We start from the raw sequence: 24,397 nt of genomic DNA on the forward strand, positions 1-24,397 counted from the left end.
CACCCCTAATGCTCAGCGAGAGCCGGAGAGGTAACTCGGGATTAACCCTGACCCCCAGCCCCAAAGGGATTTACCTCCGCCCGCTCCATATCTCCGAGCTGCTTATCCGTACGGCTGAGTTTACAGGCAGAGAACAAACACATATTTTGTGGATCCATATTATTTATATTAAGCAGAACTGTCCGATCTAGTGAACTACAACTACCAGCATGCCCAGCTGTATATCATCTCAATCCATGCTCTCACTATCTTCCCCCGCTATTGCCACGTTGTCCCTTTGTCTTTATCTTACCCCAGTGACTCCATATTGGCGTGTCTTCATCTTTTCTTCACATTTACTCTAATGCTACTTTCTTGCCCTACTGTCTCCATCCTTCCCTACTGTCTCCATCTTTCCCTACTGTCTCCATCTTGCCCTACTGTCTCCATCTTGTCCTACTGTCTCCATCTTGCCCTACTGTCCCCATCTTGCCCTACTGTCCCCATCTTGCCCTACTGTCTCCATCTTGTCCTACTGTCTCCATCTTTCCCTACTGTCTCCATCTTGCCCTACTGTCCCCATCTTGTCCTACTGTCTCCATCTTGCCCTACTGTCCCCATCTTGTTCTACTGTCTCCATCTTGCCCTACTGTCTCCATCTTGTCCTACTGTCTCCATCTTGCCCTACTGTCCCCATCTTGTTCTACTGTCTCCATCTTGCCCTATTGTCCCCATCTTGCCCTACTGTCTCCATCTTGTCCTACTGTCCCCATCTTGTCCTACTGTCTCCATCTTGCCCTACTGTCCCCATCTTGTTCTACTGTCTCCATCTTGCCCTACTGTCTTAATCTTGTCCTACTGTCTCCATCTTGCCCTACTGTCCCCATCTTGCCCTACTGTCTCCATCTTGCCCTACTGTCTCCATCTTGCCCTACTGTCCCCATCTTGCCCTACTGTCTCCATCTTGCCCTACTGTCTCCATCTTGCCCTACTGTCTCCATCTTGCCCTACTGTCTCCATCTTGCCCTTCTGTCTCCTTCTTGCCCTATTGTCCCCATCTTGCCCTACTGTCCCCATCTTGTCCTACTGTCTCCATCTTGCTCTACTGTCTCCTTCTTGCCCTACTGTCTCCATCTTGCCCTACTGTCCCCATCTTGCCCTACTGTCTCCATCTTGTCCCTGCCCTACTGTCTCCATCTTGCCCTACTGTCTCCATCTTGCCCTACTGTCTCCATCTTGCCCTACTGTCCCCATCTTGCCCTACTGTCTCCATCTTGCCCTACTGTCTCCATCTTGCCCTACTGTCTCCATCTTGCCATACTGTCTCCATCTTGCCCTACTGTCTCCATCTTGCCCTTCTGTCTCCTTCTTGCCCTATTGTCCCCATCTTGCCCTACTGTCCCCATCTTGTCCTACTGTCTCCATCTTGCTCTACTTTCTCCTTCTTGCCCTACTGTCTCCATCTTGCCCTTCTGTCTCCTTCTTGCCCTATTGTCCCCATCTTGCCCTACTGTCCCCATCTTGTCCTACTGTCTCCATCTTGCTCTACTGTCCCCATCTTGCCCTACTGTCTCCATCTTGCCCTACTGTCTCCATCTTGCCCTACTGTCTCCATCTTGCCATACTGTCTCCATCTTGCCCTACTGTCTCCATCTTGCCCTTCTGTCTCCTTCTTGCCCTATTGTCCCCATCTTGCCCTACTGTCCCCATCTTGCCCTACTGTCTCCATCTTGCCCTACTGTCTCCATCTTGCCCTACTTGTCCTCACAGGGCAGGTGCCTCTATTTGTACCCCCTATGGGTCATTTGCCTGTTTCTATATAATCCATAAAAGCCCCTTTCCCACAGCCGTACCCTGAGCCCCAGCACCAACGTTACTAAAATATTTGCCCCAACCCCAGTCAGGATTCTGGACTAGGGACCTGGTGTAACATTAACCCTCCCCTGTACCCCGGGTGCCGCCCAAGCAAGATGCTCCATATCACTTAATACAGAATTTCCCAGGTGCCTATTGGCTGACAGGCCGCTGCTAATAAACTACCCAGAGTTCCATGGTTGATGTCTCTGCTATTTGATTTGCTGTCACATTTCTTATAGAAACCATTCCATTTTGATACACTGGGGGAGGGGGCGCTCGGCAAAAATCAATAATTCCAATGATTTTATAGGACAAACAATACAATTGCGCCTCTCTCTAAGGAAAATGTCATATCTGCCCCTTCCTAACGACTTCTCTCACCTGATTTGGCATTTATTAGCCTTAAAATGTAGTCACCCTTGACATATTTCCCCTGTGTACTGCTGTACTGTGGCCCATAGGGGAAGCAATATGGCAGCTCCTAGCCCTGTGTGTAACTGTAGCAGTGAGTTATAGTCTCATACTGTACTGTGTGAGGGAGATAAATGGATAATGACCCGGTTATAAATATTTGGTGCCAGACGTACCCAGCGCTGCTCCGAGGGCCCATTAGGGCGTATTCTGTTTAATGGAGGAGCCCTGGGATATAATTGAGGGATATTGCGCTCCAAATAGTCCCACGTGCGGATGTGTACGATGCGCAACAGACACCCCGGCTCCCATCGCGGGGAGAATGACACGGCGCTTGGAGTAATAACGCGCCATTTGTCTTCATTTTATGGTTAATAAACTCGCCCCAGGGACGCGGAACGAGGACGGCGATTTGAGCGGAATTTCCACTTAAATTTGTCACTGGCCCCCGAGATATAAACTAAAGGGACGTTCGGAGTTATTTATTCATATCCAATTGCCAGAGAATGGGGGGGAATGTGCCTTTAGGGTCGTGGCACACGTGGCGCCTTCCCAGCCACTTGGGTAGGAAACACTTGGCATAGAGAAGGGTGGAATTCTGAGCGAGAGCATTGCATTGTGGGTATAAACATAACAAATGATTCTGCTTATTGTCGGACTTTGCACTTAGTTGGTAAATGGGCCCTAAAGCTTTAATTAAACCCTGAGAGATGTCTATGCCGGGAAAATTATCTGAACGGCGATTTATTTGCATCGGCTGAAAAACTTACCCTTTCCCTGCATTAACTTTATAGCTGGGGGCAAAAAATGCTTGTATTGGTAGGGAGGAAAGGGGATCTCACCATCAGCATAGGAAGGGGTTCCTTACTGTAAGGGCAGTCAGGTTATGGGATTCCCTACCAAGAGAGGGGGAATGAGTGATACATTGGGGGTGGGGAGGAAAGGGGATCTCACCATCAGCATAGGAAGGGGTTCCTTACTGTAAGGGCAGTCAGGTTATGGGATTCCCTACCAAGAGAGGGGGAATGAGTGATACATTGGGGGTGGGGAGGAAAGGGGATCTCACCATCAGCATAGGAAGGGGTTCCTTACTGTAAGGGCAGTCAGGTTATGGGATTCCCTACCAAGAGAGGGGGAATGAGTGATACATTGGGGGTGGGGAGGGAAGGGGATCTCACCATCAGCATAGGAAGGGGTTCCTTACTGTAAGGGCAGTTAGGTTATGGGGTTCCCTACCAAGAGAGGGGGAATGAGTGACACATTGGGGGTAGGGAGGAAAGGGGATCTCACCATCAGCATAGGAAGGGGTTCCTTACTGTAAGGGCAGTCAGGTTATGGGGTTCCCTACCAAGAGAGGGGGAATGAGTGACACATTGGGGGTAGGGAGGAAAGGGGATCTCACCATCAGCATAGGAAGGGGTTCCTTACTGTAAGGGCAGTCAGGTTATGGGGTTCCCTACCCAGAGAGGGGGAATGAGTGATACATTGGGGGTGGGGAGGAAAGGGGATCTCACCATCAGCACAGGAAGGGGTTCCTTACTGTAAGGACAGTCAGGTTATGGGGTTCCCTACCAAGAGAGGGGGAATGAGTGATTCATTATTATTATTGGGAGGGGGGGCAATAAAGCAATTACAGGCACAAGATACCAATGTTATGACAGAGTAAATATGTGAAACAGCTTTCCCCCCCCCCCATTATCGGGCCCCAGCCCCCCATCTCTCTCAGCTCCAGAGGTTTAATAGACCCCCGTCAGTTCCGCCGCTGGGGGGGAAAGCGAATGAGACAGGCCAATGACACCGGCTGTCTCTGTCAGAACTCCATCACCCCCAATAGGTGCATTAGCACTCGGGCGGCCATATTGGGACAGCGACACCGCGTCTTGTACGGGGAAATTCAGCTGGAAGTGCCACAGGGTGTTAGGGGTAAATAAGGGCAGAGGGCAGATACCCCCACACGTCTGTGTTGCACGGCTCCTTATTTAACCCCCGGATCATATAAAGGTTCTACTCACTGCTGCTTCAGCCTTGCATTGGGCTCCATTGTTGTTCTGCCACAAACTTCCTTTCCTATAGCCACGTCTTCCCATTACTTTTATTATGGGGGGTAGATTCCAGGCCCCCCCTTCCTGCCTTTGCTGCTCGGTCCTGCTCTTGCCACCCCATCCTCCCCTTGCTGCCCCAGCCTTCTCTAGCTGCCCCATCCTCCCCTTGCTGCCCCAGCCTCCTCTAGCTGCCCCATCCTCCCCTTGCTGCCCCAGCCTCCTCTAGCTGCCCCATCCTCCCCTTGCTGCCCCAGCCTCCTCTAGCTGCCCCATCTTCCCCTTGCTGCCCCATCCTCCCCTTGCTGCCCCAGCCTCCTCTAGCTGCCCCATCTTCCCCTTGCTGCCCCATCTTCCCCTTGCTGCACCAGTTTCCCTTTGCTGCCCTCCCTCCTTGCTGCCCCATCCTCCCATTGCTGCCCCAGCCTTCCTTTGCACCCCCCCCCTTGCTGCCCTATCTCCCCCTTGCTGCCCCAGCCTCCTCTTATGGCCCCCCTCCTTGCTGCCTTAACTTTCCCTGGCTGCCCCGTCCTACTCTTCTTGCCCCAGCCACCCCTTGCTGCCCCATCCTCCCATTGCTGCCCTAGGCTCCGCTTGCTGCCCCAGCCTCTCCCTACCTCCCCCCCAGCCCCCTTCCATGTGAGTGTTTCACCCCAGGGTGCCATTCCCCTAATTGGGTGCCGTTAGGACATAAAAGAGTCAGTTTTTCGCTCCATTTCTTTGCCCTTTGCCCAATTCTATTGTTTCCAGGGATAAAAGGGAAGAGATGGATCCCGCTAATTCCTTGTTGGGCCCAATCCCCTTTCATGTTAATTCCCCCCCCCCCTTTGTACCGGCAGCCGCGGCCCAGTCCTGGGGTGATGTTGGCAGCGGTACCCTCGGCCCAGTCCTGGGGTGATGTTGGCAGCGGTACCCTCGGCCCAGTCCTGGGGTGATGTTGGCAGCGGTACCCTCGGCCCAGTCCTGGGGTGATGTTGGCAGCGGTACCCTCGGCCCAGTCCTGGGGTGATGTTGGCAGCGGTACCCTCAGCCCAGTCCTGGGGAGATGTTGGCAGCGGTACCCTCGGCCCAGTCCTGGGGTGATGTTGGCAGCGGTACCCTCAGCCCAGTCCTGGGGTGATGTTGGCAGCGGTACCCTCGGCCCAGTCCTGGGGTGATGTTGGCAGCGGTACCCTCGGCCCAGTCCTGGGGTGATGTTGGCAGCGGTACCCTCGGCCCAGTCCTGGGGTGATGTTGGCAGCGGTACCCTCGGCCCAGTCCTGGGGTGATGTTGGCAGCGGTACCCTCAGCCCAGTCCTGGGGAGATGTTGGCAGCGGTACCCTCGGCCCAGTCCTGGGGTGATGTTGGCAGCGGTACCCTCAGCCCAGTCCTGGGGTGATGTTGGCAGCGGTACCCTCGGCCCAGTCCTGGGGTGATGTTGGCAGCGGTACCCTCGGCCCAGTCCTGGGGTGATGTTGGCAGCGGTACCCTCGGCCCAGTCCTGGGGTGATGTTGGCAGCGGTACCCTCGGCCCAGTCCTGGGGTGATGTTGGCAGCGGTACCCTCAGCCCAGTCCTGGGGAGATGTTGGCAGCTGTACCCCCGGCCCTGTGTGGGCAAAGTCACTGGCACTGAGTTGTTACTTGTGTTTCCAACAATAAAGCAGAGAGGAGAATCCCCTGCGGCCAATGTTCCGGCTCAGTGAGGCTCCGGTTACTGCGCAGAACCCGCCGCCGCCGCCGAATACAAACGTTTCTACATGGATTGTGCCCTCAGCGGCACAGGGGAAAGTCAGGGGTCTCTGGGATGTAAAAGGGCCCCCCCCCTCTCCCAACACCTTCCCCAACACGTCTGCACAATAACTGTTGGGTTTTTTTTTATTCTCTTCGTCTCAGTGTTGTATTTAACTGGTAGGGTTGGACTGGCCCCCTGGATCCCTGGTAGAAATACCAAAGGGCCCAATCCCTAGAGGGGCCCATTTTCCGTGGGTTTGGGGGGGGGGCTAGTCATTGGGGGTGATGTGCAGCAGTGGCTTCAAGGTGGACACCCTTGGGGTTGGCTCTTCTGGCGTGCCATGGGTACCCCAATCCGGAACCTTAAATTGGCCAGACTCTGTGATTTCTATGAAATCACTGGGGGGCAGCTAAAATCAGTGTTAAGAAACAATAGGGGCAGTTCCCTTGATGCCAACTGGAAGAGGGAAGCCCTAAGGGACATAAAAGAGTATGAATTAGCCATCTTCATAGGATCCCCTCCCATGGTACCTGACCTCTCCTGGGTCCTGTTAGAATCACAAACAAACTGTCTGGTCAGGATCCAGGAGTCCAAATGGCTAGGGTCATTAGGAATTCCAGGTGGTCCTTCTAGATCCTGACCAGACAGTTTGTGGGCAGAGGAAGGAAAATAGCCATGAATTCTATCACTATTGTATCAATGTGCTGCTGTTATTGATCCGGTCTTTCAGCACCGGCTCCGACAGGGCAAAACCCAGAACAGGGGAACGGCTACACTATAATGGCAAATGGACCCTCCTCAAGTGAAAGCCTTCCAAAAATGTCCGTAGGGAGTACGGGGGTTTATGAGGTGCAGAGACATCTCCATGTACAATGTCAGGCGTGGGCTGGAGAGGTGCAAAGGGCCCCACCATTGGGCCCTGGAACAGGGTCAGACTGGGGTGTGAGAGGCCCAACGGGGCTGCTACCCCAGGGGCCCCAACTGCCTCTTACCAACCACTGCCCCTTCCCCCTTGCATACATACCTTCTACTGTGCCACGGTCGGGGAAGGGAGAGCAGCACAATGGGCTGGGGCAGTTCCAATTGATTTGGGCCCCTGGTTCCAGTGAAACCATGTTGCCAACTTTGTGGGGGGGCATTTCTTGTTTCAGCACAATAATGCCCCCAGAAACAGAGCCTGGTCCCTACAGAATGGGTTTCCTGAGGAACCCTGACCTCAACCCAACTGAACCCCTGTGGGATGGAACCCCAACTGTGAGCCTGATCCCCAACATCACTGCCCAACCTCACTAATGTGGCTGAATGGGAGCAACTCCCAGCAACACTGTTCCACCATCTAGTGGGAACCCTCCCAGAGGGGCAGGGGCAGTTATAGCAGCAAGGGGAGGGGCAACCAAACTGACCCCCTGTGGGATGGAACCCCGACTGTGAGCCTGATCCCCAACATCACTGCCCAACCTCACTAATGTGGCTGAATGGGAGCAACTCCCAGCAACACTGTTCCACCATCTAGTGGGAACCTTCCCAGAGGGGCAGGGGCAGTTATAGCAGCAAGGGGAGGGGCAACCCAACTGCCCCCCTGTGGGATGGAACCCCGACTGTGAGCCTGATCCCCAACATCACTGCCCAACCTCACTAATGCCCTTGTGGCTGAATGGGAGCAACTCCCAGCAACACTGTTCCACCATCTAGTGGGAACCTTCCCAGAAGGGCAGGGGCAGTTATAGCAGCAAGGGGAGGGGCAACCCTAGACCCTCAGTTTTATCTTGCCTACTGCAACCTAATGACCCCCCCTTGGCTCATAGCCCCCATAACCAAGTATGAGCCCCCCGCCATCCCAGGCCCGACTGGCTTCCAGCCGCCGAGCGTTACTACAGGACTCCAGCGCGGCCATAGGACCAACATTACAATAATCAGATATCGACCGGCGGCTGCATTACCCTAATTACCACTGACTCATAATTAACATTAAAAAAAACAAATTCTGACTTCGTAAAGGATCGTTACAAGGGAATCAAATGGCGACTCCCGAGCGCGGAACCAGCCCGGTGCCTCATTACCCTGATCAGATCATTGATCCCATTGGCTGCCGTAGCCAAACTGGGACCTGTAACCGCCATTACGGAAAATCATTTGCCATTATTATAATGAAACGCGGCTTCGTTATAAACTCCGTTAGAAAATTCCCATTGGGGGTTTAAAGGGAAACTAAACCCTCAGGTTCACATTTGACTCTCTTTATAGAATTTTACCTTCTCGTTCTTAAAAAATGTAAATCTTTACCAATTGGCTATAAGTGATGAATAGATAATAGGCCGTGGCTCCTTGTGTGTAGGCAGCCATCTTGGATCTCAAGGCCGGCCCACTGCATCAATTGATATTTTAGCTGAGCAGCTTAGTTCATTAATAGCTGCAGATTACGATATAAAGGTGAAGGAGCCAATCCAGTCCCCCCGTTTGTGATGTTTATGAGCATTGGGGGGCAGTTGGGGGGGGGCATTACCCATTAGGTTACAGCAAATATAAGCTCAAGTGCCACGCGCTGGGGCAATAAAATGCCATATATCTAGCTGGCATCTCCCCTGCCCCCTTTTCTCTGGACCCCCCCATTACTGTACCAATAAGGGTTGGCACCTTCCTGACTAAATTTTACTGGCAGCTGGGGGGGCGGGATCAAGAGGCGGGACATTGACGTCAAATGGGTGGAGCCATGATGGAAAAGGGGTGGGGTTATGGGTTATGGAGTGCATCCAGGAAAAAATGTGTGAATTGGTAAGACTGTAGCGGCCAGCTGGCAACCTTAGCCCCAACTGCCATTGATCTCAGTTCCGACTCCGGCTAATTCCCGGCAGTTTTCAGAGTTAAACCTCCCTATCGCCGCCGCCGCCAGCTGGATTCCCAAAGCCGGCACTTTTCAATGTGGCATTTTAGCTCCTTTGTTCCAGGCGTTTGTGCAGATTTCGCTCTCACAAAAGCCCATTAGTGGGACATTCACGGGGGATTCATTCAGGGAGAAGATTACGCCGGCGATGGAAATACGGCGCCGGGAATATACGGATTCCATTACGCTTTTATGGAACCTTCTAGGTTAAAATATTCAACCCGAGTCTCAGCCTGTGCCCTCCCCCCACAGCCCCAGCACTTTATTATTCCCAACTGGCAGTTTGTTACTTCAGGAGCTGACACTTAGTTTGAGTTCAAGTAAGGGCTAAAGCAGGGGCACCCAGACTCTTTCCCCCCGCGTTTGACTTTTGGCCCCTCCCCACGTACGTACGTATACCCAATAAAATTGCAGAACCGTTGCACATTTCCCGGCTTCAACGTGGCAGTCTGAATGTGGCCAAGCACATCCGCCAGTTACAAAAGCGGCCGAACTGACCTGGGAATGTAGAGAGACAAGAAGACCCAGCACATGCGCCAGTTACAGATGCAGCCGCACTTACATGGGAATGTAGAGAGACAAGAAGACCCAGTACATCCGCCAGTTACAGATGCAGCCGAACTGACCTGGGAATGTAGAGAGACAAGAAGACCCAGCACATGCGCCAGTTACAGATGCAGCCGAACTTACATGGGAATGTAGAGAGACAAGAAGACCCAGCACATCTGCCAGTTACAGATGCAGCCGAACTTACATGGGAATGTAGAGAGACAAGAAGACCCAGCACATGCGCCAGTTACAGATGCAGCCGAACTTACATGGGAATGTAGAGAGACAAGAAGACCCAGCACATCCGCCAGTTACAGATGCAGCCGAACTGACCTGGGAAAGTAGAGAGACAAGAAGACCCAGTACATCCGCCAGTTACAGATGCAGCCGAATTGACCTGGGAATGTAGAGAGACAAGAAGACCCAGCACATCTGCCAGTTACAGATGCAGCCAAACTTACATGGGAATGTAGAGAGACAAGAAGACCCAGCACATCTGCCAGTTACAGATGGAGCCGAACTTACATGGGAATGTAGAGAGACAAGAAGACCCACCACCAGGTTCCTCTGGTTCCTACCACTAGTCCCAGGTTGAGGTTGAGACGTTCCACCAGACGGGAAACTAGGACTGAGGTTGCAATGAAGAGGCTGAGACCCTTCTTGGTCACCTGTATTCATATTTCTGGTGTGGGCGGGGCATAACAGGTCATGGTCAGGGAGTGGCTACAAAGCACCAGGAGTTGAGCATGGTGGGCTCAAAATACAACCAAAGCCCTATGGGTCCTGGTGCCCATCCCATGCAACACCCACCATCTTTCTTATTGATATCTATGGGGGGCAGTTGTATGCCCAGCCCCCCATAGTTCTGCCCTGATATTCGCCCTAATATTACACCCTAATTGGCCCAATAACGGGGCCCCGTGTTTGTGTCTATCAGGAATAGGAGACCACTCTCTGCTGTCTGGTCATACAAGGCTCCTACTGTCTCTATTACATAGCGGAAGGTTGGGGGGCCCCTTATCCCACCTGCTCCTGAAACACGGCGAGAGGCCGGGGGTAGAAGAATGGGGGTGTCAGTGAGACAGCAGCAGCCCCAGCGAGAGGACAGACATGGAGGCTAATGAGCTTCTAGAAGTGACCCTTTCACTTAGCCGGAGGGGAGCCATTGGCCATTTAGGTATTAGAAATCCCCAGAAACCCAGTAGAGATAAATCTGACAGATATGGGGGGGGGGGGGGGGTTTGTGGGGGGGGGCAATGGCTGGAATGACAAAAGCTGAATTAGAAGCGGATGTTAAACAGGAGAGAGAGAAAGAGAGTTGCAGCTCCTTTAAAGGGGAGGTTAACCTTTCAGTTAACTTGTAGTAAAGAATGGCCAGTTCTAAGCAACTTTTCAATTGGTCTTCGTTATTTATTCTTTATAGTTTCTAAATTCTGACTCTCAAATGGGGGTCACTGACCCCGGCAGCCAAACCCTATTGCTCTGTGAGGCTCCAGTTTTATTGTTATTGTTACTTTTTATTCCTTATCTTTCTATTCAGCCCCTCCCCTATTCATGTACCCGTCTCCCATCCAAACCAATGCCTGGTTGCTAAGGTAATTTGGAACCTAGCAACCAGATAACTGATGAAATTCCATTAGTCGCATTTCGTGAAATCACTGTTTCACTAATTTTTCAACAGTTTTTGAAAATGTTTCAGCAAAATGGGACAGATTCGCTCATCACTAGACGCAAGCAGTGCGGCAACTCCCGCCTCAATATACAGAGAGATTTATTAGCAGAACATTGGAATTTGGAACATTGTATAAAATCAGGGAAACGCGGCGTGAAGATTCGATCAAGGGCCCCAGGCAACAACCTTGGGGTGTCCTTGTAGCCACGATGTTACCGACAATGAGGCCCAGGGCAACCACTTACTGGAACCTACTGAGATGAGAGATTTCCGTATAAGATTCCCAAGTGCGATACTGATACTTTCTGGAATGAGACGCGGCTAATTACGTTACTCTCGGCCAATCAATGACTGACTGACCCGAGTACAGAAACTGATCCAAACGGGGGGAATCCATCAGATTCCGGTAACATGTGGGGTGTCATACAGTATGGGGGTAACACTGACAGTTACACATCACTATAAACCCAGTGAGAATGAGGGATGAATGGATATTGGGGAGTTGTATCAGGAGTCAGAACCAGCAGTGCAGGGAAGGGAAAGGGACAGACACAGTGACAGTTACACATAACTATAAACCCAGTGAGAATGAGGAATGAATGGGTATTGGGGAGTTGTATCAGGAGTCAGAACCAGCAGTGCAGGGAAGGGAAAGGGACAGACACAGTGACAGTTACACATAACTATAAACCCAGTGAGAATGAGGGATGAATGGATATTGGGGAGTTGTATCAGGAGTCAGAACCAGCAGTGCAGGGAAGGGAAAGGGACAGACACAGTGACAGTTACACATAACTATAAACCCAGTGAGAATGAGGAATGAATGGGTATTGGGGAGTTGTATCAGGAGTCAGAACCAGCAGTGCAGGGAAGGGAAAGGGACAGACACAGTGACAGTTACACATAACTATAAACCCAGTGAGAATGAGGGATGAATGGATATTGGGGAGTTGTATCAGGAGTCAGAACCAGCAGTGCAGGGAAGGGAAAGGGACAGACACAGTGACAGTTACACATAACTATAAACCCAGTGAGAATGAGGAATGAATGGGTATTGGGGAGTTGTATCAGGAGTCAGAACCAGCAGTGCAGGGAAGGGAAAGGGACAGACACAGTGACAGTTACACATAACTATAAACCCAGTGAGAATGAGGGATGAATGGATATTGGGGAGTTGTATCAGGAGTCAGAACCAGCAGTGCAGGGAAGGGAAAGGGACAGACACAGTGACAGTTACACATAACTATAAACCCAGTGAGAATGAGGAATGAATGGGTATTGGGGAGTTGTATCAGGAGTCGGAACCAGCAATGCAGGGAAGGGAAAGGGACCGACACAGTGACAGTTACACATAACTATAAACCCAGTGAGAATGAGGAATGAATGGGTATTGGGGAGTTGTATCAGGAGTCAGAACCAGCAGTGCAGGGAAGGGAAAGGGACAGACACAGTGACAGTTACACATAACTATAAACCCAGTGAGAATGAGGAATGAATGGGTATTGGGCAGTTGTATCAGGAGTCAGAACCAGCAGTGCAGGGAAGGGAAAGGGACAGACACAGTGACAGTTACACATAACTATAAACCCAGTGAGAATGAGGAATGAATGGATATTGGGGAGTTGTATCAGGAGTCAGAACCAGCAGTGCAGGGAAGGGAAAGGGACAGACACAGTGACAGTTACACATAACTATAAACCCAGTGAGAATGATTATTATCTATTGATTTATTGAGATATATAGATAGATAGATAGATATATGAAGAGTTTATCCCTGATTTTACAGCTGATTATTTCTGATGAAAAAGGGTAAGTAAAACCAGGGCACAGATGGGCGGGGGGGGGGGGTGTAAGGATTAACATTACATGGGGATTAGTGGGGCCCTTGGCAGAATGATCTCATTGCCCGGCACTGTATTAAGGTCACTTCTATATCCTGAATCCACAACATTATCTCCCATTTGTATCAACCGGGGGGTTAGATTTGAGCTGTCGGCCAATGGGATTCAGGCACATTCTGCACCATTGCCCCAACTGGGACTCTGGGAATGGAACAGGGTTATATCAATCCCAGCCCCCAGTTACATTATGTGCATATATGATATGGGGGTTACACTGTGACAGTGGGGGGGGGGGGGGGCTGGGGGAAAGATGGGGGGTATATCTGTGCCTATATATTATACAGTTACATTATGTGCATATATGATATGGGGGTTACACTGTGACAGTGGGGGGGGGGGGCTGGGGGAAAGATGGGGGGTATATCTGTGCCTATATATTATACAGTTACATTATGTGCATATATGATATGGGGGTTACACTGTGACAGTGGGGGGGAGGGCTGGGGGAAAGATGGGGGGGTATATCTGTGCCTATATATTATACAGTTACATTATGTGCATATATGATATGGGGGTTACACTGTGACAGGGGGGGGGGAAAGATGGGGGGTATATCTGTGCCTATATATTATACAGTTACATTATGTGCATATATGATATGGGGGTTACACTGTGACAGTGGGGGGGGGGGGCTGGGGGAAAGATGGGGGGTATATCTGTGCCTATATATTATACAGTTACATTATGTGCATATATGATATGGGGGTTACACTGTGACAGTGGGGGGGGGGCTGGGGGAAAGATGGGGGGTATATCTGTGCCTATATATTATACAGTTACATTATGTGCATATATGATATGGGGGTTACACTGTGACAGTGGGGGGGGGGGGGCTGGGGGAAAGATGGGGGGTATATCTGTGCCTATATATTATACAGTTACATTATGTGCATATATGATATGGGGGTTACACTGTGACAGTGGGGGGGGGGAAAGATGGGGGGTATATCTGTGCCTATATATTATACAGTTACATTATGTGCATATATGATATGGGGGTTACACTGTGACAGTGGGGGGGGGGGCTGGGGGAAAGATGGGGGGTATATCTGTGCCTATATATTATACAGTTACATTATGTGCATATATGATATGGGGGTTACACTGTGACAGTGGGGGGGGGGGGGGCTGGGGGAAAGATGGGGGGTATATCTGTGCCTATATATTATACAGTTACATTATGTGCATATATGATATGGGGGTTACACTGTGACAGTGGGGGGGGGGGAAAGATGGGGGGTATATCTGTGCCTATATATTATACAGTTACATTATGTGCATATATGATATGGGGGTTACACTGTGACAGTGGGGGGGGGGGGGGCTGGGGGAAAGATGGGGGGTATATCTGTGCCTATATATTATACAGTTACATTATGTGCATATATGATATGGGGGTTACACTGTGACAGTGGGGGGGGAGGGCTGGGGGAAAGATGGGGGGGTATATCTGTGCCTATATATTATACAGTTACATTATGTGCATATATGATATGGGGGTTACACTGTGACAGTGGGGGGGGGGGGGCTGGGGGAAAGATGGGGGGGTATATCTGTGCCTATATATTATACAGTTACATTATGTGCATATATGATATGGGGGTTACACTGTGACAGTGGGGGGGGGGCTGGGGGAAAGATGGGGGGTATATCTGTGCCTATATATTATACAGTTACATTATGTGCATATATGATATGGGGGTTACACTGTGACAGTGGGGGGGGGGGGAAAGATGGGGGGTATATCTGTGCCTATATATTATACAGTTACATTATGTGCATATATGATATGGGGGTTACACTGTGACAGTGGGGGGGGGGGGGCTGGGGGAAAGATGGGGGGTATATCTGTGCCTATATATTATACAGTTACATTATGTGCATATATGATATGGGGGTTACACTGTGACAGTGGGGGGGGGGGGGGCTGGGGGAAAGATGGGGGGTATATCTGTGCCTATATATTATACAGTTACATTATGTGCATATATGATATGGGGGTTACACTGTGACAGTGGGGGGGGCTGGGGGAAAGATGGGGGTATATCTGTATCTATATATTATACAGTTACATTATGTGCATATATGATATGGGGGTTACACTGTGACAGTGGGGGGGGGGCTGGGGGAAAGATGGGGGGTATATCTGTGCCTATATATTATACAGTTACATTATGTGCATATATGATATGGGGGTTACACTGTGACAGTGGGGGGGGGGCTGGGGAAAGATGGGGGTATATCTGTGCCTATATATTATACAGTTACATTATGTGCATATATGATATGGGGGTTACACTGTGACAGTGGGGGGGGGAAAGATGGGGGGTATATCTGTGCCTATATATTATACAGTTACATTATGTGCATATATGATATGGGGGTTACACTGTGACAGTGGGGGGGGGGGCTGGGGGAAAGATGGGGGGTATATCTGTGCCTATATATTATACAGTTACATTATGTGCATATATGATATGGGGGTTACACTGTGACAGTGGGGGGGGGGGGCTGGGGGAAAGATGGGGGGTATATCTGTGCCTATATATTATACAGTTACATTATGTGCATATATGATATGGGGGTTACACTGTGACAGTGGGGGGGGGGGCTGGGGGAAAGATGGGGGGTATATCTGTGCCTATATATTATACAGTTACATTATGTGCATATATGATATGGGGGTTACACTGTGACAGTGGGGGGGGGCTGGGGGAAAGATGGGGGGTATATCTGTGCCTATATATTATACAGTTACATTATGTGCATATATGATATGGGGGTTACACTGTGACAGTGGGGGGGGGGGGGCTGGGGGAAAGATGGGGGGGTATATCTGTATCTATATATTATACAGTTACATTATGTGCATATATGATATGGGGGTTACACTGTGACAGTGGGGGGGGGGGCTGGGGGAAAGATGGGGGGGTATATCTGTGCCTATATATTATACAGTTACAGAGAGATTTTGATCTGATCCCTGTAATTCTGTCTCTTTTTTTAGCCCCCCCTAAGCCCTCATTTATTCTCACGTTCCCCCCACAGGCGCAGGGTGGGGGCCCCACACTCGGGGACCATATGGGCCAGTATGTAGGTCAGACTTTTTCTCTATGTATCACTCGTGGGGAGGAGACAGAGATAATCTCATTTCTCTCTTTATTCACCATCAGACCAGGGGGTGTAGTTGAACTGTAGCAGCATCTCTGTGGGAGTTTTAGTTCAACAACATCAATAAATAAACACACTCTCTTCCCTTGACGTTGCCCCCTTTCCCTTCTCAGCCCGGTACCGACCCGCACCCAGAGCCCAGCGGCACCGCCGTATAAAGCGGAGGTGGGAGTTTCTGTGGGGAGGAATGATGTGTAATTTAGAGAAATGGCAGCCGGGGAAGGGATGATGGATCGGCTCAGGCTCCTCCGCTCTCGCTTTCTTCTCCCCTTGATGGAAATGAAATGAGAAGCAGAAGAGATGAATTCTCCGGCAGGGAGAGACGTTATAAGGAGCCGCTATTGGCAGGGAGAGCGACCCCCCCCCCCCCCCCGACCCCATTCATCTCTGGGTATAAGGGAGTCGCTTCATCATTAAAATGAAGGGTTCGGCTGCTCCTCCAATCGCTGCTCAGCTCCCTGTCTGGGAGTAAAGGGTTAAAATTCTAATTCCGTCCGGAAAAACAGGAATCGGAGACGCAGATAAACATCTCCAGAAATGACGGAGATAAAGGGGAGAATCTGACTGGGTTCCGCGGCCCCCGGCTCCGCAGGGGCGTAAGCAGACGTCACTTACAGCTATTAACACTTTGATGGCCGGGGGGGGTATTGGCTCCACTTTGTAGTAGTAACGTGTGTAGGTAAGTGTGGGCGCTATAGCAGCATATACTGTAGTGCAGCACAAAGCGCTGGGAGCCCAGCTGGTCTACAGTACAGGAGATGGTACTCAGGGCATTATCAGCACCAAAGCACTGTGAGCCCCGCCAGTCTACAGTACAGGAGATGGTACTCAGGGCATTATCAGCACCAAAGCACTGTGAGCCCCGCCAGTCTACAGTACAGGAGATGGTACTCAGGGCATTATCAGCACCAAAGCACTGTGAGCCCTGCCAGTCTACAGTACAGGAGATGGTATTCAGGGCATTATCAGCACCAAAGCACTGTGGGCCCCACCAGTCTACAGTACAGGAGATGGTATTCAGGGCATTATCAGCACCAAAGCGCTGTGAGCCCCGCCAGTCTACAGTACAGGAGATGGTATTCAGGGCATTATCAGCACCAAAGCACTGTGGGCCCCACCAGTCTACATTACAGGAGATGGTACTCAGGGCATTATCAGCACCGTATACACAAAGCGCTGTGAGCCCCGCCAGTCTACAGTACAGGAGATGGTACTCAGGGCATTATCAGCACCAAAGCACTGTGAGCCCCGCCAGTCTACAGTACAGGAGATGGTATTCAGGGCATTATCAGCACCAAAGCGCTGTGAGCCCCGCCAGTCTACAGTACAGGAGATGGTATTCAGGGCATTATCAGCACCAAAGCACTGTGGGCCCCACCAGTCTACATTACAGGAGATGGTACTCAGGGCATTATCAGCACCGTATACACAAAGCGCTGTGAGCCCCGCCAGTCTACAGTACAGGAGATGGTACTCAGGGCATTATCAGCACCAAAGCACTGTGAGCCCCGCCAGTCTACAGTACAGGAGATGGTATTCAGGGCATTATCAGCACCAAAGCACTGTGAGCCCTGCCAGTCTACATTACAGGAGATGGTATTCAGGGCATTATCAGCACCAAAGCACTGTGAGCCCCGCCAGTCTACAGTACAGGAGATGGTACCCAGGGCATTATCAGCACCGTATACACAAATCGCTGTGAGCCCCGCCAGTCTACAGTACAGGAGATAGTACCCAGGGCATTATCAGCACCCTACACACAAAGCATTGTGAGCCCTGCCAGTCTACAGTACAGGAGATGGTACTCAGGGCATTATCAGCACTGTATACACAAAGCACTGTGAGCCCCGCCAGTCTACAGTACAGGAGATGGTACTCAGGGCATTATCAGCACCCTACACACAAAGCGCTATGAGCCCCGCCAGTCTACAGTACAGGAGATGGTACTCAGGGCATTATCAGCACCCTACACACAAAGCGCTGTGAGCCCTGCCAGTCTACAGTACAGGAGATGGTACTCAGGGCATTATCAGCACCCTACACACAAAGCGCTGTGAGCCCCGCCAGTCTACAGTACAGGAGATGGTATTCAGAGCATTATCAGCACCAAAGTACTGTAACCCCTGAGAGTCTACAGTACAGGAGATAGTACTCAGGGCATTATCAGCACCGTATACACAAAGTACTGTAACCCCTAAGAGTCTACAGTACAGGAGATGGTACCCAGGGCATTATCAGCACCTTACACTCAAAGTGCTGTGAGCCCCGCCAGTCTACAGTACAGGAGATGGTACTCAGGGCATTATCAGTTCCAAAGCGCTGTGAGCCCCACCAGTCTACAGTACAGGAGATGGTACCCAGGGCATTATCAGCACCTTACACTCAAAGTGCTATGAGCCCCGCCAGTCTACAGTACAGGAGATTGTACCCAGGGCATTATCAGCACCTTACACTCAAAGTGCTGTGAGCCCCGCCAGTCTACAGTACAGGAGATGGTACCCAGGGCATTATCAGCACCTTACACTCAAAGTGCTGTGAGCCCCACCAGTCTACAGTACAGGAGATGGTACTCAGGGCATTATCAGTTCCAAAGCGCTGTGAGCCCCGCCAGTCTACAGTACAGGAGATGGTACTCAGGGCATTATCAGTTCCAAAGCGCTGTGAGCCCCGCCAGTCTACAGTACAGGAGATTGTACTCAGGGCATTATCAGCACCGTACACCCTAACTATAATGATGAGCGAATCTATCCCGTTTCGCTTCACCGAAAAATTTGTGAAACGCGTTGAAGTCAATAGGCGACTTTTTTACGCACAACTATTTTTCTTACTCCAAATGCATTAAAGTCAATGACTTTTTTTTCGCTGCTATTTTTTACCGCAGTGTCGTAAACAAAACCCGCCGATGCCAAAATGTGGAATTTTTCTGCGACTCCATGTCTGGAGGTCCAAACTAGGGTTCGGGTGGGTAAAATCTTCCGGCCTGGGTGTAGAAATTTAGGAAACCTGTCAGGACTCTATTAGACTGACGTGTCAATCGTCCAATCGCAATGTCATAACCTCACCTTGACTTAATCGACCATGCCCGCCCCCTTACATAACTGCCCCGCCTCCTGCCTGGGTTACCCAGACTCCGCGACCCTAGTCCAAACAACACCCCCCCATACCTGGAGGACTAGGGGTTGCAAAGGATTTAAAGGGAAAGAACACCCTCATCCTCACTTTGTACAAACACAAAGAATTTCTCTGGGTCCGACGGAACCACCCGATTATGAGAAAAGCTCTCGGAACCCACCGAGCCGCCGCAATATATGAATTTAATGAGCGACTGCGGCAAATAAAGAACCATGGGCGGATCGGCGCAGCGGGGCTCCCACGGAAACAATGGGACGGCCGCAGAGCACTAATGTTCGGTTGCAGAACCGAGAAGCAGAAACAACGTGTAATTATATTGACACAGATAATACGGTCGCACGTGTCCTTGTCGCACAAACTCGCGCAGGAACTGACAGTCTGCAGCTGGGCGCCCTGCAATTAGCGGGTCCCCCGTGGCGCCGAGAGATGCACGCTGCCCGTTATTTACTACAATGTGTCCTCCAGGTGGGACTACAGCATAGCAACACCCTTATAGGGTTAAATTGAACCCCCTTGGCTGCTTATATTATCTGCACTGCTGGTTCTGACTCCTGATACAACTCCCCAATATCCATTCATTCCTCATTCTCACTGGGTTTATAGTTATGTGTAACTGTCACTGTGTCTGTCCCTTTCCCTTCTCTGCACTGCTGGTTCTGACTCCTGATACAACTCCCCAATATCCATTCATTCCTCATTCTCACTGGTTTATAGTTATGTGTAACTGTCACTGTGTCTGTCCCTTTCCCTTCTCTGCACTGCTGTTCTGACTCCTGATACAACTCCCCAATATCCATTCATCCCTCATTCTCACTGGTTTATAGTTATGTGTAACTGTCACTGTGTCTGTCCCTTTCCCTTCCCTGCACTGCTGGTTTCTGACTCCTGATACAAACTCCCCAATATCCATTCATTCCTCATTCTCACTGGGTTTATAGTTATGTGTAACTGTCACTGCGCCTGTCCCTTTCCCTTCCCTGCACTGCTGGTTCTGACTCCTGATACAACTCCCCAATACCCATTCATTCCTCATTCTCACTGGGTTTATAGTTGTGTGTAACTGTCACTGTGTCTGTCCCTTTCCCTTCCCTGCACTGCTGGTTCTGACTCCTGATACAACTCCCCAATATCCATTCATTCCTCATTCTCACTGGTTTATAGTTATGTGTAACTGTCACTGTGTCTGTCCCTTTCCCTTCCCTGCACTGCTGGTTCTGACTCCTGATACAACTCCCCAATATCCATTCATCCCTCATTCTCACTGGGTTTATAGTTATGTGTAACTGTCACTGTGTCTGTCCCTTTCCCTTCCCTGCACTGCTGGTTCTGACTCCTGATACAACTCCCCAATATCCATTCATTCCTCATTCTCACTGGGTTTATAGTTATGTGTAACTGTCACTGTGTCTGTCCCTTTCCCTTCCCTGCTGGTTCTGACTCCTGATACAACTCCCCAATACCCATTCATCCCTCATTCTCACTGGGTTTATAGTTATGTGTAACTGTCACTGTGTCTGTCCCTTTCCCTTCCCTGCACTGCTGGTTCTGACTCCTGATACAACTCCCCAATATCCATTCATCCCTCATTCTCACTGGGTTTATAGTTATGTGTAACTGTCACTGTGTCTGTCTTTCCCTTCCCTGCACTGCTGGTTCTGACTCCTGATACAACTCCCCAATATCCATTCATTCCTCATTCTCACTGGGTTTATAGTTATGTGTAACTGTCACTGTGTCTGTCCCTTTCCCTTCCCTGCACTGCTGGTTCTGACTCCTGATACAACTCCCCAATATCCATTCATTCCTCATTCTCACTGGGTTTATAGTTATGTGTAACTGTCACTGTGTCTGTCCCTTTCCCTTCCCTGCACTGCTGGTTCTGACTCCTGATACAACTCCCCAATACCCATTCATTCCTCATTCTCACTGGGTTTATAGTTATGTGTAACTGTCACTGTGTCTGTCCCTTTCCCTTCCCTGCACTGCTGGTTCTGACTCCTGATACAACTCCCCAATACCCATTCATTCCTCATTCTCACTGGGTTATAGTTATGTGTAACTGTCACTGTGTCTGTCCCTTTCCCTTCCCTGCACTGCTGGTTCTGACTCCTGATACAACTCCCCAATATCCATTCATTCCTCATTCTCACTGGGTTTATAGTTATGTTGTAACTGTCACTGTGTCTGTCCCTTTCCCTTCCCTGCACTGCTGGTTCTGACTCCTGATACAACTCCCCAATACCCATTCATTCCTCATTCTCACTGGGTTTATAGTTTGTGTAACTGTCACTGTGTCTGTCCCTTTTCCCTTCCCTGCACTGCTGGTTCTGACTCCTGATACAACTCCCCAATACCCATTCATTCCTCATTCTCACTGGGTTTATAGTTATGTGTAACTGTCACTGTGTCTGTCCCTTTCCCTTCCCTGCACTGCTGGTTCTGACTCCTGATACAACTCCCCAATATCCATTCATTCCTCATTCTCACTGGGTTTATAGTTATGTGTAACTGTCACTGTGTCTGTCCCTTTCCCTTCCCTGCAGTGGCGTAGCGTGGGCTTTCGTCGCCTGGGGCCGACCGGAAATTTGCCGCCCCTCTATTTAGTTATTCTTAAAAAAAATAGACAAAATAAAAAAAGCAGCATTAAATTTTTTATTTTTTTTTGATTGAATTTGAAATGCGGTGCGCATGTCATAATTGTCAAAAGTGGATTCAGCTGTGCGTCCGTGGCTGCCCATGGTGGCAGGGCCGCCATCAGAAATCACGGGGCCCCTCCCATCAGTACAGGACACACAGACATAAAAAGTATTAGGGTCACCTACCACAGTACCCCCTAACACTATGCTGGCCAGGCCCCCCTAACGCTATTCTGGCCACGGTCCCCCCATACAACTGCCCCATAGACAGTACCCCCATACACAGTGCCCCCAATTTCCCCATACACAGTGCCCCCCACACACATTGCCTCCAATTGCCCATAGAAAGTGCCCCCAATTTCCCCATAGACAGTGCCTCCAATTGCCCATACACAGTGTCCCCATAGACAGCCCCCTCCACACAGTGCCCCCAATTGCCCTTAGACAGTGCCCCAATAGGAAGTGCCCCCATACACAGTGCCCCAATTTCCCCATACACAGTTCCCCCATAGACAGTACCCCCCAAAGACCTTGCCCCCCCACAGAAAGTGCCCCCATACACAGTGCCCAAACTGCCCCATACACAGTTCCCCCAATAGAAAGTGCCCCCATACACAGTGCCCCCATAAACAGTGCCCCCAATTGCCCCATACAAAGTGCCCCCAATAGGAAGTGCCCCCATACACAGTGCCCCAATTGCCCCATACACAGTGTCCCCATAGACAATACCCCCCAAAGACCTTGCCCCCCAATAGAAAGTGCCCTCATACACAGAGCCCCAATAGGAAGTGCCCCCATACACAATACCCCACAAAGACCTGGCCCCCCCCATGGAAAGTGCCCCAATTTCCCCATAGACAGTAGCCCCCACACAGTGCCCCCAATTTCCCCCATAATACATACCCCCAACAGACCATCGGTGGCGCCGGCGGCTCCTTCTCTCTTACAGGCAACAGGCGCTTCTATAAGGTTGCGCCTCGTCGCTGACGTGTGACGTCATACGCACGGGCGCAACCTTATAAAAGCGCCTGTTGCCTGTAAGAGAGAAGGAGCCGCCGGCGCCCCTTCTGATACGCCGCCCGGGGCCATGGCCCCCTCGGCACCCCCCTCGCTACGCCACTGCTTCCCTGCACTGCTGGTTCTGACTCCTGATACAACTCCCCAATATCCATTCATCCCTCATTCTCACTGGGTTTATAGTTATGTGTAACTGTCACTGTGTCTGTCCCTTTCCCTTCCCTGCACTGCTGGTTCTGACTCCTGATACAACTCCCCAATATCCATTCATTCCTCATTCTCACTGGGTTTATAGTTATGTGTAACTGTCACTGTGTCTGTCCCTTTCCCTTCCCTGCACTGCTGGTTCTGACTCCTGATACAACTCCCCAATATCCATTCATTCCTCATTCTCACTGGGTTTATAGTTATGTGTAACTGTCACTGTGTCTGTCCCTTTCCCTTCCCTGCACTGCTGGTTCTGACTCCTGATACAACTCCCCAATACCCATTCATCCCTCATTCTCACTGGGTTTATAGTTATGTGTAACTGTCACTGTGTCTGTCCCTTTCCCTTCCCTGCACTGCTGGTTCTGACTCCTGATACAACTCCCCAATACCCATTCATCCCTCATTCTCACTGGGTTTATAGTTATGTGTAACTGTCACTGTGTCTGTCCCTTTCCCTTCCCTGCACTGCTGGTTCTGACTCCTGATACAACTCCCCAATACCCATTCATTCCTCATTCTCACTGGGTTTATAGTTATGTGTAACTGTCACTGTGTCTGTCCCTTTCCCTTCCCTGCACTGCTGGTTCTGACTCCTGATACAACTCCCCAATATCCATTCATCCCTCATTCTCACTGGGTTTATAGTTATGTGTAACTGTCACTGTGTCTGTCCCTTTCCCTTCCCTGCACTGCTGGTTCCGACTCCTCCTGAAACAACATGGGACACAAAACGGTACTACGGGCAAGTTCCCCTTTAATGTTTGATTTCAGTAGCGGGAAACCAGGGAACGACTTCCAACAAAACAAACAATTAATGGGCAATGAGCGGTGCGTGCCAGGGCTAATTGGCAGGCCGAGGCGCGGCGAAACGCTCGACTTCTGGCCAAGTGCGTATTCTCCATCGGAACGAGCGAATAAACATCAGCAAATAAAGACACAACCCCATCCCAACGCTCCTCAGGGTTTATTTATTCTGCTCTCTCTCTCTTGCAAATATCAATGTGCCCCCCCAACCCCTCCCGACGTCACCCCTTTATTTCAATTGAGAAGTCCCAGGATGCATTGCACGTTGCGTCCTTGTCTGGGTGACATTTCTGGGAATTGAGAATAAATGCGCTGTCTCTTTAAAAAGCAGTCTCAATGGGGCCCCCAATGAGGGGCCGCTAAACTGGTGGGGGCACAATAAGCAGGCAATGCTACAAGTATCCTAGGCCCCCCAATTTCCTTTA

At 50.5% G+C, this 24,397-nt stretch overlaps 1 protein-coding gene across 1 annotated transcript in view; it reads right to left on the bottom strand.

The window, feature by feature from the left end:
- Positions 1 to 24,397, bottom strand: part of igsf21 (immunoglobin superfamily member 21) — a 256,988-nt gene that overhangs the window by 141,377 nt on the left and 91,214 nt on the right.

Source organism: Xenopus tropicalis, chromosome 7, assembly GCF_000004195.4.
Source record: "Xenopus tropicalis strain Nigerian chromosome 7, UCB_Xtro_10.0, whole genome shotgun sequence".
NCBI classification, from domain to species: Eukaryota; Metazoa; Chordata; class Amphibia; order Anura; family Pipidae; genus Xenopus; species Xenopus tropicalis.